Raw genomic sequence first — 18,748 nt, 5'->3', positions numbered from 1 at the left:
CTTCTCTGCCAAACTACCATGAATTAAGAATCCCACCGCTTTGAGACCACTTATTTGGGAATGATAGCTTCCTGGTAATCAAATAAAGCATAGAGTCAGAAGTCATGTCTAGGTTTTAATCGAAAATGTGTATTTCTTTAATATAATCTTATTGCTATCTCTATTTTAATGCTGAAATAATTTTATGAGTTTATAAATATCTTTTCAAAGTAACATTGACAGGAAATACAATTATGAATGTTCAGAAGGAGTTCACAAATAATTCTATTGTTCTTTAGAAATTGTATTTAGAGAAGCAATTGTTGAAAATCTTAACATGCATGCAAACTCCCTCCACAAGGAAGGGCATATCATTACCTGTTTTACTTATGGAACAATCAATTTAAGTACACTATATCCATGTGAAGGAGAAAATACTTTTGTGCTACTGTTGAACTGAAAACTCTCAAGATGATTTTGCTTGAAAAGCTACAGTAGGGTTCATGTAGAGCACATGAAGTCTGGATCCAGGGAATCATGAGTTGTAGGTCATCTAATGAATATGGGCATTTCACTTTTCTCCACCCCTTCCTTCTCTCTCTCCTTTCTTCCTCCCCTTCATCTATCTGTCTGTTTGTCTGTCTGTCTATTCATCTATCTTTGTTTCTTTCATTGATTATTTTCTGTCTTTCCCTCTCCTTTCTCCCTCCCCCTCCCTATCTCTGTTTTTTTTCTTTCCTTTTGTACAGGACTTGCTATATATACTAGCTTGATTTTGAATCCCTGATCCTTCTATCTCTACCTATGAGGTGTTAGAATTATAGAAATGTGCCCCCATGCCTAGTTTGAAAGTTCTTGCTGTGTACTTAGGAGATGTCCAAACTCTGCAGTCTATTCTACTTGAGATCCATGAACATTCACCCAGTGCCATGAGGGGATGCTAAATAAAAGCATCAGAGTCATCAGCAAGTCTACCCCAGGTCCTTATTAGAATTCCCTAGGGACTTCTATTTGCCTGCTCTGCTGTTGTGCACTCCTCCCTGCTTCTTGACTAGAACCAGGAACCCTGTTAATGTCCTGGTGTGGTCCTTACCTTGGGATAGCATAGGACACTCCATTCTAGTTTTACCTTTCAGCTCTGACATGGAACCATAGTTTCTGTTTTTTTACATCTGAATTCTCTTATCATATCCATGGAGAAAAGGCAGCCTACACATTATACAGACCAAAGAGTGTTGGGGAAGTCCTGTTATTTGCCTGTTATTTGTCAATAAAGTACTGTTGAGCCTATAGGAATCTAGATAGGTGGGGCTAGGAGTCCAGGAGGATTCTGGGAAGGAGAAACACAAGAGAGTCAACATGTAACGCCATTGGGGTAGGAGCCCGGAACTATTCTCCGGTAAGAGACATACTTAGATTAACAATTATGGGGTAATTGCTTAAAGCAGAGCTAGCCAGTAAGAGACAAGCAAGGCCAACAGCTTCATAATTAATATAGCCTCCTGTGTGTTTATTTGGGGGCTACAATGCGGCAGAGCCCAGGCGGCTGGCGGGTGATAAACCAAAGCGGCTAGCAAAGAAAAAGCTTCTCTTAACAAAAGAGTACAGACAGAATAAAACTAATCATGCTCCATTCCCTTCCAGAAAGGAATAAGGGATTACTGGCATTTGAGGCTACATCTTTTAGGATATCCAAGTTCTTGGCATTATTATTTTTCCTGCTTGGTTAATGAAGTGTTGTAAGCAGACACAACTTTCAGTTAAAATGAGGACTGTATCCATATGGGTAATCTTCAAATTAGAGTTTGAGGACAAATCTTAAGCTCTGGGAAAGATCTTATTAAAATAATCTATTAGATTGAAGGGAGGGAACACTGCATCTCTTAGGAGTCATTAACTAAAATATTTTTCCTTCCTTGATCTAAAGATTGGTCAGAAATCACTATATTTCACCCTGTTTCAGAGCCCTGAATCCTAAAAAAGTTGAAAATCCTTAGGAGGGATATGATGTAGTCATTAATTTATCATAGATCAGCAATAAACCTTATGCTTATTTATTTATGTATTTTTTTGTGTGTGTCCCTAAAGAATTTTTTTGCCAAGCATGTGTTAGACTAGGTTAGCTCTAAGCTCCATCTAATATCATATTTCTCTAATTTCAAATGAATTTGAAAAGCTCTGAATTATTTAACTTGTAGGAAAAGTCACATGATATAAACAAGTGCATTAAACTGGACAATTCACTAAATCGATACATTGTTAATTCTATACAACAATAACTATCATTGACTTCCAGAATATCTCCACCACCCTTGAAGGAAACTCTATACACATGAAGCTGTTGTTCCCAATTCTGCTCTTCTTTCAGCACCTGGAAGCACTTCTGTTTCTGTGGTGCCTATCTGAGTATGTTCTTGTGTGTTGGCTTCTTTCACTCAGCATAGTTTATCAGGATGCCTTTGTGACTCAGCTGTCTTACAGCACGAGTCAATAGTAGGCCTTCACATTCCTTTTATTTTCACTCAGTGCTAGGAGGTCATCTCAGGGCTTCTCTACCATTGAGCTACACTGCTTGCCTGTTCTTGTTTTTCAATAGCACATGACTCTTTAATTCTTCCCAGACATGATTTGAAAAATAAATGCAAAACTAACAAAACCACGGAGCCATAATTGATACTTCTATAAAACCATGCTAGTGTGGAACTTATACATTTAGCCAAAAGCTTCAGGATCCCTGTTCTGTCATGTGACCACTGCAATAACGTTGAGCCAGTCCTCATGGTGTTAAAAGGAAAAAAAGAGCCATACCCTGTTGGAGATATTCAACTTTGAGATTCTTTTTTTTTGTTTGTTTGTTTGAAAAAAACCTTGCTCTCTATTATTCTTCAGGTGTGTGATTCTTATATGTTGGTATAGTAATTTCTGTGAGTTACTCTAATGTATTCTGTCAATGACTGCAGGGTGACACTTCACACACTGACTGAGCCTACCTGTCAGAAATAATAATACCCATGGAGCTGAAATCCAGTTAGAGTCCGTACCTGAAACCTTAGGAAGAATGATGTCTTGGGCTTTAGAAAGGTAGCAGTTTCTGTCAGGAAACAATTCAGAGAGCATCTACACTCTTAACTTTATTAACAGGGTATATATCATTCATGAGAACATAGGGACATACCAACAGGGCTGGGTTGGCAGGTCTGTCCTATAATCACAGCTACATGAGCAACTGAGACAGGAGGATAACAAGTTTAAAAGGTCTGCCAGAGCTAAAAAATGAGTTCGAGGCTAGTCTTGTCAAGTTAGTAAAAGTCTCCCTTGAATTTAAAAAAAAAAGAGTGTATAAGAGAATCTGGAGATGATATAATTCAATGACATAGTGCATGTCTGGTGGTTCAGTCCCCAAACCAGATAAAAAGAGAAGGAAGGAAGGAATGAAGGGAATAAAGGAAGGAAGAGAAGAAGAAAGGATGGAGAAAAATGAAGTCAGAGTAGCTAAAGACTTTATGGGTAGAATATGGTTGTTGCAAATGACTTATGTGAAAGTGTTGTGGTGGACAGCTGTGCTTAGATGCCGCCATAGTGGTTGCCTCCTCTTCATTAATGCCTTCATACAACTTTAGTGGTTGTAACTTAGCACAGACAACATGATCATCCAAGTGGACAGTTGAAAGCAGAACTTTTGCCCAGAGGAAATGATAAGAGAATGTGTTTGGGCGCAGTAGTTAAGTTGGTCATGCCTAGAAATGGATAGACTATGGGATCTGACCACTCTCAAGTTCAGAGTTCAGTATCTCTCCCTATTGGAAGCTCTGATCTAAAACACCATGTGCTATACATTATCCTCTATAAATATAAGTCATTTCCGTATCCTTTAGACATAAAAGTCTGTATGTAAAACCTCCTTAGAACTCTTAATTAACTACCTGGGTTACTTTCTACAATATTATGGAAGTCACACTGCAAAGGAAAAACAAAACAAAACAAAAACCTCTTGTATTATTTTTTCTTAAATCTGCTTGAAAAATGCCTGCAGCTCTTGATATATACAATAAAATCTTGACAGTTAGCAATCAAATAATTTTCCTAATGTTCAAATTGCTATTTTGAAATATACTTTAAAATATGTTGACTGCCTTAGGATATGTAAGTCAAAGGGACTACAATTGTGGCCCATTTTTACTAGTTTTTTACAATTCTCTGAACAAATGGTTACTACACTATCATCCAATGATTATTCTAAAATTAATAACAGTTGTAGTTCGATCAGCACAGAGAGAACAATACAAGTATGTGGAGCTTTCGTTCCTACTTCTCTTTTGGGCTTTCACAAGCAGGCATTTGGAGCTGGCTCTGCCTGCTAGGCATTGAGCTGCAGAATCCTCGAGCATATGTAATGACCAGGGTCTACAAATTACTAGATGCTCTAATTAATGTTCCATCAGAAAGCATGTCTTGGTCTGTATTTCAACAATAATTCTCAGTTAAGTGTCTATGATCAATAAATACAAAACAATGAAAGAAAGGTTATTGATCATGGCTAACTGCATCAGAAAACCGGAAAATTACTTGTGGATATATTTCATGCAACTTAGAGCCATTCCAAAAAGTGGGAATGAATGTCATCTATTGTAGCAGGCAACTTAAGAAATCCATTGGCCTTAAAAATATTTACCACACTGAACATTTTCACCTGCATCCTGATGATCCTGTCATTCTCCCCAATCATACAGTTCATTACTTCAGATTATATCTACATGCAAGTAATTCTAAGTGGCTCCAAATGTCTCTCTTCTTCTATGTGTTCTATTTTAAAAGCCTCTGAAAGCCTTGGGCACACAGTCTAAATACTTCACTCCTGTCTGGCATTTCATTCATTCAATGTGAGGGTGAAGAAAGGGGAATTGATGATGTCTTTCTGTTTGGCAAGTCTTTCTCAATGCTTTCTTGAGTGAGTTTCTTTGTTCCTTCAATGGAGACCTAGTCCCCTGCCAATTCTGTGGCCAAAGACCTCACACGTGATTCTATTGTGAATTGTAGGATCTGCTGGATGTTGTAGGAAAACCTGTCACTTTTTCATCAGGATGTAAAGAGAAGATGAGAGTGAAAACTGTAGCCCAACAGATGCTATATTTCTCTCCTCAGACCCTTGTCATCAACCATATAGCATTTGCTGAGTTAAGAAAAATTCATTGCTTAAATATTTTTATGAGTCTTTGCAGAATGTTAGGCTGAAGCATTTGCCACCTACATGCACTTGCTCAGGCTGCTATGCATAAATCAGTTTTTTTCCTACCCCTCCATGTGAAAATGTGACTTAAAAAAAACACCACAAGACTCAGCTCCTTCAAAGGACATAAGTTGCTCATGTATCCTGTTTTCTTCAAATGTTATCACCAGGATAAAATAGCTGCAAATACAGATTCTATCTCTTCTAATAAGTGCTAGCAGAAAGCTCTACAATTCCTCCCACCTGAATCCAGGAAACATAATACAGAGTTTCTGTGCTTCCACATAATTTATTTATTGATAGGGAAGAATTTTATTTACTTACTTTTGGCTTTATGAGACCAGGTTTCTGTGTGTAGCCCTGACTGTCCTGGAACTCACTCTGTAGACAAGGCTGGCCTCACACTCACAGAGATCCACCTGCCTCTGTCTACCCAAGTGTTGGGATTAAAGGCGTGTGCCACCACCACCTGGCTTGCAGGGAAGAATTGTAAATACTTCAGATTTACATGATTAAAACTAATCTAAGATCAGAAAATGCCAAGTCGGATATATTTTAATACGTCAGAAAGGTGAAACGTGTATGAGGGGTGGGGAAGGATAATGCAGGGAAACGAGAGAAAACCAGCATTGGGGCATTCATGGAAAGAAGCAGAGGAAGATAGAGGAGAAAATGGCACACAGATTGGACCCTAGAGGGTAGAATATAAAATCAAAGTGAGGAAAGGAGCCAATCAATTCAGACTTGATGAGGAAAGCCTTTGTATCTTTTGTTACCACACAGAAAGTCAGTGTGACTTCAGTGACAACTCCCTTGGGTATTCACCACATGCAAGGATACGGCATCAGTGCCTGGAGGACCTGTTTGAGAACCACTATCCTGGATCTGCACTGGAACTCACTACTACTGCCATGTACTGCACTTAGAAATTAGTAATATAAGGCTGTTTAGACATAAGGACAAATACATGGTGTATTGTTTATAGTTGAGGAATGATTGGCTTTCCTGCCAGTGACCTATTTCTCAAGAATGCTATCTCAATAAAAGGTGTTTGCCATCAAATATTATTTATTGGTTACTGTGATTATTTATAATGATCATTCATAATTTGCATGTGGATAAGTGCTATGCTTTTCCATTTAAAGATTACATATACAGTTATATGTTCATTTTATGATTTTGTTACTATAAATGCTCTTAAATATCCTTCTCCTTTTAGGCCCTGCACCTCACCAGGGCAACACAATAGTCAACCCTGTTAGTGCAGGTGAGGGTGAGCCAACGGCAAAGTTGTAAACATAGGAGAGTTGTTCACATTTCACATCTGGCGAACCAACCTACAGTTGTCCAGCTACAAGCCCAAGGATATGATTGACTTGCTCCATCATCCACCCCATCTATGATTTGCTGGAGCATGTGACCTGCAGACCCAAGGCTGCAGGATCTCCACAGCACAGGGCAACAACAGGATATCCAAGACGAGCCCTAGTGGGAACTCAGCATCAATAGAATAGTAGAAGCCAGAGGCCTCAATCCAGACCAATGGCACTTTGCAGTGAGCACTTGCAAATAAAGATATATGGACAAAGGGGTTCACAGTGACTCGCTGTGTCATCCTACAGCTTCCATGGCGAGGTTTTTAGGTTTTTTCTTTCTTTTCTGTTCCCTTTTTTCTCTTTAATTTTGTTTTATTTGGGGAGTGTGTAGTGGCAGAGGGCAGATACAAAGGGACAGGGAAATGAATGGGATCAAGATATATGATGTAAAAGACACATACAACAATAAAGAAAAAAGGAAGAACTAAATACTGTACTTCTCAAACTCTACTAAACAATGGAACTATATATTTTTATTTTTGAGTTGATTCCAATATGTTATTCTTCCCTTACAGTCCTGGGGATTGAACCCAGGGCCTCTGCCTGTTAGGCAAGTGCTCTACCGCTGAGCCTCACCAGCTCTGGTAGCTTCTTGATTCTCAGACAAGTTCAATAGTGACTTTGTCTCTTATTCTGATTTTCTAACAGTCCCTGGTGAGGTATCTGGTATGGACTATGACTAGCCCAGGATTTGGAGGTTTTTGTTCTATTCTGTTTTTATGAAACCAAGCTCTAGTTAGTATACATGCAAACAGGAGGAATGACTCATGTAAATGGAGAGCAACAGCAAAGGATGGGGTTTTATGCGACTCTTTTCTCCCCAACCAAAAAAAAAAAAAAAAGCACAAAGTGAACAGCTCTAAAAGGCACTTACAAGCTTTCTAAATGTCATTTCCAGTTGTCTTATTATTTAAATCATATCAGCCACTGTAGCCCCTCAGACACTTAAAAGAAGAAATTGCAGTTACATAGTATTCCATTTCAGAGACCAGGAACCTAAGTCAGGGTGCAGGTGAAAATAACTTCTTGTGACACGTATCTCAGAGAGCATGTCAAAGAGGAGTTAACATCCTGTCCACTTCTGGTCCATTCATGTCTTGGCTCTGAACCCAGTTTCAAGTGAACTTTTCAAGTGTCAATTCTGGGTCAACACTACACTCGGTCCCATTCATTTGTCTTCTCTGATTTGCTGTCAAGAAAACCCTGGAGCCTCAGTCTGTCATTCATCCTGTAGAGAAGAGGTGGCAGGCTCCGTAATGTAACTTAAGAAACTTGGTGATGGGTAGAATTGAGATGTGGAAGATGGTCTTTTGGCCCTCTTATCCCTTATTAATCATTACAGAGAGATGTCTGGGGTAACATGGTGTGCAAGTTCCCTCACAAATCACTGCCACACATAGTTTCTATCTCCCTATTCACCCATGTATGTCAAAGCATGTGAATTACATACATGCTCAAAGACAGAAAGACTATGTGGAAGCCTGGAGGTGCTGGTGGTGAACACGGTTCAACATAGTTGTCAGAAAAGTCTCAGTGAAGGTGAGAAAACATTCTAAATGCTGGTATGTGTTCATAACAACCCATTTACATAGTTAACTAATAATTGTTCTGACGTTCTGTTTGTATTCTATTCTCTATTCTGAGAAAGAGACCCGTGGAACATAAGTACTGTTATCTTTTTTGGTTCTTTTAACAGTGAGTAGAGTAGAACCTATTATCTTTCAATTTAAATAAAATATCTGATGACCATGTTGTCAGCAGTGTATAAATAGTTAATATAGACATCTTACTTCTTCATTTATTTGTGCGTGGAGATTCCTATCTAAGTTTCTCTGCATGCACATGTAGTTTCAAATATACACATGAACATGGTATGTGGCCCAGGCCTGTAATCCTAGCACTTGGAAAATGGAGGCAGGAATATCAGGAGTTCACAGTCATCCTATATTATATAGAAAAATCAGTGTCATCCTATGCTACATGACACTGTTTTAAAATAATTAACACAGTAGTTGGGGAGATTTCTTAGTAGTAAAAGCTTTTGAACATAATGACTTGCTTGTAATTTCAGCTATGAAGGGCAGGGACAGAGGCTACCCAGATCAAGTAGGCTAAGCAAGCTATGGGTTTGATGGAAATTTTCTTCCTTATGAGGATGGTAGAAGAGGGATCGTTGATAAAAGATGGTTACCAGCATCAACCTCAGTAATCCACATGTGCACATGCACATGTACCTATATACCTGCACACATGTCCACATTCATCCACACACATGCAAAAATTCATATGGACAGGTACATGAAGAAAGAGAAACAAACAATCAAACAAATAAAACCCAGAAAAATAAAGGTAACTCAAGGAAATTAAAATCATATTTTCTAAAGCTTATACTTTAGTATAACAGCATTATGAACTCTTTATTTTAACAAAGGCCAGAAGAGGGCATCAGATCTAGGACAATTGGGGCAACAGGTGGTTTGTGAGCCATCTGGTATGGGTGTGGGAGGCAAAGCCAGGTAGGTCCTCTCCAAGGTCAGAAAGGTCTTTTTGCTGAATCATCTTTCAAGGCCCAAAATGCTTAGTTTTCAACACAGCTTTCACTGTGAGAAATACGTGCCACCATGTATACATACCCCAAATCAACTATTTTCATATTATGATTATTTAGGTAGCTAAACAATTTTGTTTCAAATAGCAGTGCATTTCATTATTTGAAAATATCTGTCTCCACCATCTCCATCTAAATTTGTCTTCCATTTCAGAGTTCTAAAAATCAGATTACTGGATCAAAAGGTGGAAACATTTTAAGTCTTTCCAAAAGACTTACATTATTTCAAGCCACACTTGATTATCAAAAAAGGTAACCTCATCACCATTTAACATTATCATTTAAATACCAGAACTTCTGCTTTAATAGGCAAATAATAACATCCCATTGCTCCTCTAATTTGCATTCCTTTGATTGTTAGTGGGCTTGATTTTAAAAAGTTTATTAAGGTAATTAAGAAAACCCAGCTCATTACCTTAAGCTCAAGATTAAGAATAAAATCAGGGATGTTAAAAGGCAAGAATCCATAGATTAGTGGTTTCTCAAGTACACACAGAGAGAGAAAACCCCAGGAATGACAATGGCAATCAAAATGAGTTTTGAATCTTGCATATTTCAAGTAATATTCCTATTTTAATGTGACTTATAGACACTTAGCAGGGTAGTCTGTGAGAAATGTCAGGGCCTTTTGCTCTGAAATACACTCTGACACTGAGACAATATTCAAATGAGAATCATTAGAGAATCGAGCATGCTTTTCACATGGTTGGTTTATTGTTCTGTGGGATTCTTGAACCAAATAGAATTTTTTTCTCAGCGATTTCATTATCACCTGCTAAACACCCACATGATGGCTCAATACACAAACAAGTGAACATCAGATTATGAAAAGGGAACTGTTCATTTAGGCGTAAACAGCACTTTCAAATGCATAAAGATGGAGAAGTATGAGCTATTGGTCTTTGAAATGAGCACTCAGAATCAATCAGCTACCAGCTTAACTTGTCTATGGGTGCACTAACCGTACGCCCAGACTTAGGGATGGACTATCTCTGGATCTGCGCAGATTAGCATCTTGGCAAGTATGACTTGGTTATGAGAACTCCCTGGCAGTCTTACTCGGGAGCCATCTAACAAGTAAATAAAGCAGAGATGATCACACCATGCTGTATGTGGCTCCCATTGCCTTTGGGAGAAACACTGGGTTGCCAATGAGTATGAGTCGCTTCTATGGAGTGAGATGTATGCCATGTTATAGGAGGCCAGAATCATATGTGTATGGTCATTGACTTCCATAGTGTCAGCTGCAGAAGGTCTTGTAAAATTGAAGGGTCTTTATACTACCGTATATGCAGGCCTTGCTCTTCTTCAGCTAACTTATTTACTAATTACTAGAATTTATGTGAAGTCCAAAAACTAAGACATATCTTTTGCTAGTGACATACTATTTCACGAGTCTTTTAAAGAAATCTTTTGTGTAGGTGATTTAGTTAGGAAAGTATTTAAAAGTGTTAATCATGATGATGTAGTCAGGAGTTGTGAGTGTTATGTAAAGATACAGAGCATATTAAGGTAAATTATGCTTGATATCTGTGTTTTTCTTAATACATGAATATCTTTGTAATTTTACCTTCAATTAATTTTTAAAAATCATTTTAATTTATTTTATGTGTTTTAGTGTTTTGCTTGCATGTATGTCTGTTTCTGTATCAATGCACAACTGGTGCCCATGGAAACCAGATGTAAGGTTATGGGCCACACTGGGGTTGCTTGAAACTGAACCTGTGTCCTCTAGAAGAGCAGACCATGCTCTTGCCTACTGCAACAGCTCTCTAGCACTTTAGATTTATATATAAAACACAGTACCAACGGTGTTTCATTTTTAGTAGGTAAAAACAGCTAAGTTCTAGGGACTGAGAATAAAGAATTCTCTAGCTCATCCACCCATAATCATGTATTGTATCACAATTTTATGACAGACTAGTGCATTCATTCATTTATTCATTAGTTCATGAATCCACATCCCAGATATTTACAGGTTATCTCCTCAGAGTTATGCACTAAGCTACAACAAACAGAATTCTGTTCCTTATTGAAGAAGCTCACAGACATTTTTTTTAAATAGCAGTGATATAGCAGACTCCAGATCCTCTCTGCACGATGGGTTAAGCCAAGGTTTTCTTCTGGCTGGGGAAATACGGCATTGAGGAAATTAAGAAACATCGGACAGCTCCATTAAGGGATAATTACCTTTTGACAGATATCAATAATGTATAATCAGTCTCACCGTATATATTTAGAAAGGTTTGAGGAGAGTAACATACTTTGCAAGTCATGTATTTGAGACTGCTAAAATGTTTTGGAGGTTAATAAGGAAATATAAAACTACAGTGACCTTTAATCTTGTAATTGCGAACGAAATACATATGCACCTAATCAAAGGCCTTGTGCCGCATATCTAAGAGTCGGAAACATCACCAGCTGACTGCATTTCTGAGTGTAGCCTGCATGGCTCAGAGAGCATTTGCACAAGCTTCCAAGCATTCAGGGTAAGGTGATAAATGATAGTTCAAGACAGGGGGACTCTCCACTCTAAAACTTGAGTTCAAATTCTACATTAGAAACATTTTAGCTGCATGACCTTGTTGCAGATATTTAAGTTAACCCTGAACTTCTTATGCTCAAAAGATAAGCAGAGTAACACCCACTTTACAGGTGAATTGGAAAATGTGCACAGAGCCTCAACAACACTGCATAGCATCTATCGAATACTCAAGGAAACAAAAAAGATATCTTTCAGATCATTGCTCAAAAGAGTTGATTTTAACTTCAACTTGGCCCCTCTTCAAGCTGCTTTAATTTGGGGATTATTTTGTGGCTTGTCAATGAAGTAACATAGTGGTTTGGTGTCCTGATTCCCTTTTCTCTTCCACTCTTCCCATTGCTTTTCGTTGTTCATTAGCAAGCCCTCTGAACAGATGAGTCCTCTTTATTTCAGTAGATAATATCCTAGGATTTTAAAAAGCAATTATAACATAACATGATGGTGATGATTTGGTATAGGAACCATGGGTAGGATTATTCTCCCTCAGTTTGTATTTAATTATTGATTATGTTTTTGTTTGCCAGATTCTGAGGAAGACTTTCTTGCCAAATCCCAACACTTATGAGGAGTCCTCTCACAATGCTACCCTCCAGGTTTTTCTTGCTTCTTCCATGTCTCAAACAGGACCTCTACATCTCTTCAACATTTATATATTAGGGGGGTGGCTCTAAGACAACTCACTGAAAATGGTCACATTGAGCCATTTTGGTCCTCTTTGCTAAAATTCACAGATACACCAAAGAAGATCTTGAAAGAGCAAATACAAAGGACACTGGTTCACAGCATTATGGGAATGTTAGTTCTTTATAACTATAGCTACTTGTCCATTAGAACAATACACACAAGACTGAGATGGAAAAGGGTACAGGAAGAAAATAACTCTTTATAGAATTCCAACATATATGAAACAGTATGAATATACATTCATACATATCCACACAATCCTCACATAGCTGTCTCAGAATGCATAATTATCCATAGTTCTTTGTCTAGGACCTCTAGAGAACTTTAATAAAATGAATGCCCAAACAAGACAGGCAGCTATCTGTAAATTCATCCTTGTTTTACTGTACAGTGTTGAAATATGAAGCCAGCACACCAGTAAAGACTAACAGTTAATAATCCAGCATTGACAAGGAGGGGGTCAAGAAAGGACACAGTGATGTCACTGTGAGATGAAGCTATTGTCTCCAAGGAACTGAAAATCAAGCTGAGAATCAAAAGGTCTTCCCTGCTACTGTAATTCTTCCCTTTTATTTTCTAACACTCAAAATACGCAAAACACTTAATGACCCCCATTAAGAGGATATGGTGGCATGAGAAACTGTAAGTTATTTAGAGGAAAACATAAGAGAAAAATCTTTGCAGCTTTGGACTCAGTAAAGACTTTTTAGATTTCCCTTAAGGAAAAAAGTTGATAAATTCGATCTCATTAAGATTTTTTTTCTTTTCACACCAAGACGCTATTAACAAGACACTTGTCATGTACTTGGAAACTATTTCCAAATCATTTAAGTGAGATTATTTATTTCCTCAATATCTAAAGAATTCCCAAAAACTTCACTTAAAAATAGTCAAAAAATTTGAGCAGATACATTAGCGAACAGGGTAAAGAAATGGCAAGTAGGTCCATGAAACAGTTTGTAATCTCATTGGTCCTTAGGATGATGCAAATGAAAACCACAACAAAATGTCAATATCTCTTAAGTACAATGGCCAACTTAAACTCAATCCAACCAACCAAACAAAATGACCCCAAATCCAGTACTAAGGAAGTCACTGAACAATGAGAAATTTTGATATTGCTGGTACAAGTGCCAAATGTGTAGTCTCTCCTGTCTATGAAAGCAGCTTGACATTTCTTTATGAAGTTAAACAAAAGCTTACCATGAGAAACAGAAATTTTGCTCACAGATAATTACAATGAAATGGAAATCACGTTTACATAAAACATTGAGTAATTTCCAAATGTATCCAATTCTGTAATTCACTGAGGTACGTTAAGCAATGGGTAGCACATCCATCCATCTGATGGAATACTATGAAAAAAAATGCAAGGAGCTAGTTGCTAATCTGTGCACATGTATAAATGTCACCTGAATGTCACGAGTGTTATGTTATGAAAAAAAGAAGCCAGAGCATATACTATATGACTTTATTTATCTATTTTCACTAGTCCTTAGTTTTGAGCCAAGAAACTCAGCCTGGAGAACTTCCAGTTGACTTTCTGTTTCTATAGAAAAATGTCTGAAATAATTCACTTCTAAGAAGGAAGTCAGCTTGGTTTATGTTTTCAGAGGTTTCGGTCTATGGCTATGCTGCCCTGATGGTTTCATCCTGTAGAATCCAGACTGATTCTCTCAGAGGGATATGGGGGAGGCTTAGTCACCTAAGTGACCTATGAAGACAGAGACATAAGAAGAAGAAGGATTGGAGTTTCAATATCACCTCCAAGGTCATGACCCTAATGGCCTAGTTCCTTTCTACTTGACACCACCCTAGGAAAGTTCTGCTACCACCCAGTAGCTCCACAGGCTAGAAACACCCTCCAGTAAGTAGGCTTTTGGAACACATCTAGGATCCACACTGTAGCGATGGTATTCTGGAAAGGACAAAAGTACATTGGAAGAGAATAGCTCTTCTACTCATCAAGGATTTAGGCTTTGACTAAAAGGGGCTGCGTGATGGTATGGAGGGTAACAGAATTGCTCTGTGAATTAATAGTGGCTGTCATTATGTAGGTCTATGCATTTGTCACTTGTCATAAAGGCCTGCACCAGAAAGTAATTTTTACTGTACATAAACTTTATGATGATGGAAATGAAAGCTCAAAGCCACCACAAAGAAGACCCCAAGATTTATGGGATTCAGATTTGACTCTCCCTTGCTTAGCCTCGGTGAAGGATGGAAAACACACTAGAGTGAAGGCTAACACTTCCCACAGCACCCTACACCTGTACAGTGTGGTATTTGTGCAGCTGGAAGTTGTGGCAACAACTACGACTCAGCTCTCAGAGACTTCTGAAAGTACTCCTGCTGAGGAGGGGTGTCTGGCTCAGAACATCAGATGCTGCCAAGAGAATCCAATTGTGTAATACAGCCCCAAATATATTTTGTGCTTATTCCATCTACCCCCCTTAAAGACAGATTAGATAGAAAAAATTTAAAAGTTGATTCAATTACAAGAGAATTAGGTGAGAAAATGAGGTAATTTTGAAGGCATATTGCCTTTCTGGAAGGACTAAGGTCTTGTTAAGCAGAGCTTTTCTAGATAACACAGCAGAAGTAACAAGACTCTGAGTTATAATACAGGCTTTACTGGAAGCAAACAGTGTCCAAAGGCACCTTGGCTATTGTCAGATTATTCACACATTTGCTATTATGTTCAGTGAAATCTTACCAACCTCAAATGTCTGTCATATACTTTAAGTGCATTTTAAAGGTAGGGAATTTCAGGTGTCTGGGTGACTTACTGGTTACAAAGCTTAGGGAAAGGTGAACTTTATGAATTTGTCAGAGGCAAAATATCCACCCGGCACATTGGGATTAACCTTTGTTTTTCTGGATGTCAGTCTGAGTGCCTAACATTTTAATTTCTGTTATGATATCTTCAAGAATAAATTTTCCTGCTATTAAAATAATTGACTTGATTATCAGGGGAATTTGTAATTACATCATCATTCCATAGCATCCGAACCAGGAGGCAATATGTGACAGAAGTTATCAGACTTTCATCAGGAGGTAATAACATAAATAATAAGAGAGAAGATTTTTTAATCTAGCATCTTCCCGAAAGTTGACTTTATTTTATTTTAAGAAAATTCCCCCAACCAAAAACAAAGGCAACAAACAGAAACAAAAGGCTCCAAGTAGTTGCTAATAAACTCAGTTCTCCTGTTTAGGTCAGAGAAAAACATTGGCTAGTTAGGAATATGGAGTAAATACATTGTCGCAGTGTTACATTTATTCAAATATTTGACAGATACCATCCATGTGGTTAATTTTCTGTCAGTCTGGGCTAGGGATGCAGATAACAGGTCATGTTTATTCTGGAGGTGTTTCTGGTAGAGGCTTATTCAAATAAATTGCTAGGTTTCATCTCAACATGGCAAGTTAGCAAATATATGTGAATTTTTTCTACACGGCTGTAGTTTCCCCAGAAAGGTTTCTTTCTTTGAGTTATGTGTCATTTCCTAGGAGTAATGAATACAAATGATGCTAGGAGACTCAGGGGTCATCAGCGAGTTCAGATCACTGAATTTTACATGATTCTCCTGCCATTCATAAATTTCTTCTTTGACACAAGTTTCCACTCTGATTTCCTGTTGCTAGGGCTGTCAAAACAGGTATATATATGTTCCCTCTTTGTATATGAAACCACACAACTGGAAGGATCCCTACAGCTATGGATAATTGAAGGGAGTCCAGTGGCCTCGCACCCTGATTTCCAGAAGTAACCGGGAGAGTTCATTTCAAAACTCTGGAACGCTTAAAACAATCATGCTCCATACCTATTCCTGTCCTTACTGGATAGAAGTCTTGCAAGCTTGCTAGCTGCCTGGTCAAGGCTGTATGTTTTCAAAGGTCAGAAGTGTGTAGTTGACTTCTTAAATTCTGTACCGTGATACCGAAGCAAGTTTGAGAATTTGTGAGCCATCCTTAGCCAGATTATGAGTGCTATCACGAGAGGGTGTGGCAATAAACATTATGTCTCAGACCACATGATCCAGGTTGGTTAATTCTACCTTCACCTGAGGAAGAAGACCATCTTCTAAGATGCTATACCAGAGTTTTATCTTGAGATTTGTTATAGCTTTGATACGAAGTGTCACCCCAATGTATTTCTTAGAGGCTCGGGCCCCACTGGTGGTGCTATTATGAAGTTCTGAGAACATTAGGAGGGACCTAGCTGAGGGAAGTGGGTCACTGGGGGTGTCTTTGGAGGCTGTATCTTGTTCCAGGCTTCTTCCTGGCCTGCCTCTTCCCTAGCATTTTGTGCTCTCAATGCCTGCTTCCTTTCATCCATAAAATTCATAGTTGTCCTCTGACTCCTACTCGCCAAACCATTATGAATATGGTCAACCACCATGCTCCAAATCTGCTAAAACCATGAGCCCCACAACAAATCCTTTGTCTGTGTAGTGTTTTCTATCAAGTATTTGGCCATGCAATGTTCTACTTTTCAGTGAAAATGTATTTTATCTTTATGTTTATGATTTTTATATGATCAAATGAGTAAACAAGATAAGAAAAAATTGTTCTTTTATCAATAGTTATAACCAATAAAATATTTATGAATCCGATTACTTAGAAACATGTCTTTTATGAATTATCTTGGATCAAGAGCTAGGGATTTGTTGACTATTCTATTTTCTCATAAGCAGTACACCACTTATTTCAGCCAGCTTTGGTGGAATTATGCCTGAGTGACTCTCACTTCCCTTTGGACTCACACTAGAGGTAGCTCCACGTGCAATGAGAGGGCTTTTTGCTACACTTTCTACATTGCCTCTGTTTCCCTCAGCATGACTGCACATCCTTCACACATGCAAACACTAATGACAGTGCATTCAAGAATCCCCTGGTGACCAGAAACCATGATGCATAGCAAGACCTGGCATCAGCTCCTCACAAACACATACCCTGCTGGTACCCCAGACTATGTGTATAGCTAAGCCACTTTGCACAGGGATCCAGTTAATGACCTCAGAACAGTACAGACTCTCTGCTTATATCCAAATAGCATCAGGGAGTGTTTTCTCTGGTAAAGAAAGGCTTCTGCACAAATGTGAAGTGTCCTCCATGGACAGTATGTGGACCTTTGGCATCCAGGTGTTGGTGCTATTTTTGGAGGTGATGGACTTTTGAGGATGGAGCCTGCCTTTAGGAAGTGAATCATTGGAGGTTGCTCTTATGTTTGCTCCCAGGTCCCCTCCTTGCTATCTCCTTCCTATCTGCCACATGAGTACCCTCTGTCCCATGCTGCTGCTGCTGTGATATCCTTCTTTATTACATGCCCAGAAGCAGAAGATCCAAGGATTGTTGGCTGAAGCTTCTGAAACCACACAGCACAGTAAATAATTTCTTCCTTTATCTTGCTATGTATGTGCCAATAAATTAGTTCATCTGAGTAAAGTTCTTGCTGCCAAGCCGGATGACTTAGGTTCAATATCCGGTACCCACACAGTGAGGAGAGGAGTGACCTTGCATGTGTCCGCTAACCTCCACATGAACACCATGACACACACTTGTGCACTCACACATGCATACTGAATAGATGAACACATATTGTAAATTCTTACACAGATTTGTTTTATTTTCATTTCAATGAGAAGTTTGACCCACACAATTCTATGTTGACATTATCTAGTGAGGAGTTTCTCAAAAACAGGGTGTGACGGTAATTCCTTAAGAAAGGGTGCACAGTACTGTCTCTAAATGGCTTTTCCTAGTCATTGTAAAGCAAAGGGCACTCAAGCATCTTGGGTTCAGACCTAATAATCAGGCTATAGCAGTTGAAGAATGCCAGTGTGGAATGCCATTATTTTTATAACTTCGTGTTCTAATAAATCAGGGGCTGAAGGAAACTTTTTTTAATTTATATTTATTATTGTCTGTGTTATGTTTTAGGCCCTGTAGCTCATTTGAAATAAATCAGGAAATAATTGCTTTTCTTTTTCTTATCGAAAAGTGTGCTTATCTAGGGATAGAATTATTAAGCTCTCAAAAAGTATTAATTTTGCATATTAATAAAAGTGCATTCAAGATGCATAAACAAAAATAGGAGGGTTCTTTGTGTTTGCATAATCTTAATTTAAAGCTTTATAGAACAATGTAAGTGTGGAAGACTATTTCTGGGAGCAATTAATTAATTTCATCAGCCCTAGATTTACACTTACGTATACCTATGCAGGGGTACACAGTTCATCCTCCACTGGATAGACAGTGGCTACTCTACACCCTGTATTATTAACTGTGCTAGTGAAACACATACATACCCCATACAAGCGAAA

At 38.3% G+C, this 18,748-nt stretch overlaps 1 protein-coding gene and 1 long non-coding RNA gene across 5 annotated transcripts in view; one reads left to right on the top strand and one right to left on the bottom strand.

The window, feature by feature from the left end:
- The window catches only part of B3galt1 (beta-1,3-galactosyltransferase 1), a 560,539-nt gene that overhangs the window by 78,919 nt on the left and 462,872 nt on the right, over positions 1-18,748 (bottom strand). The gene's annotated exons all lie outside the window — the stretch shown is intronic.
- Positions 1,338-6,273, top strand: LOC121140372. The gene is made up of 2 exons (XR_005877174.1): positions 1,338-1,378; positions 5,990-6,273. It is a non-coding gene; the product is annotated as an uncharacterized LOC121140372 (long non-coding RNA).

Source organism: Mesocricetus auratus, unplaced genomic scaffold (genome assembly GCF_017639785.1).
Source record: "Mesocricetus auratus isolate SY011 unplaced genomic scaffold, BCM_Maur_2.0 Super-Scaffold_100004, whole genome shotgun sequence".
Classification (NCBI taxonomy): Eukaryota; Metazoa; Chordata; class Mammalia; order Rodentia; family Cricetidae; genus Mesocricetus; species Mesocricetus auratus.
This window is presented reverse-complemented; position numbering and strand designations above follow the sequence as displayed.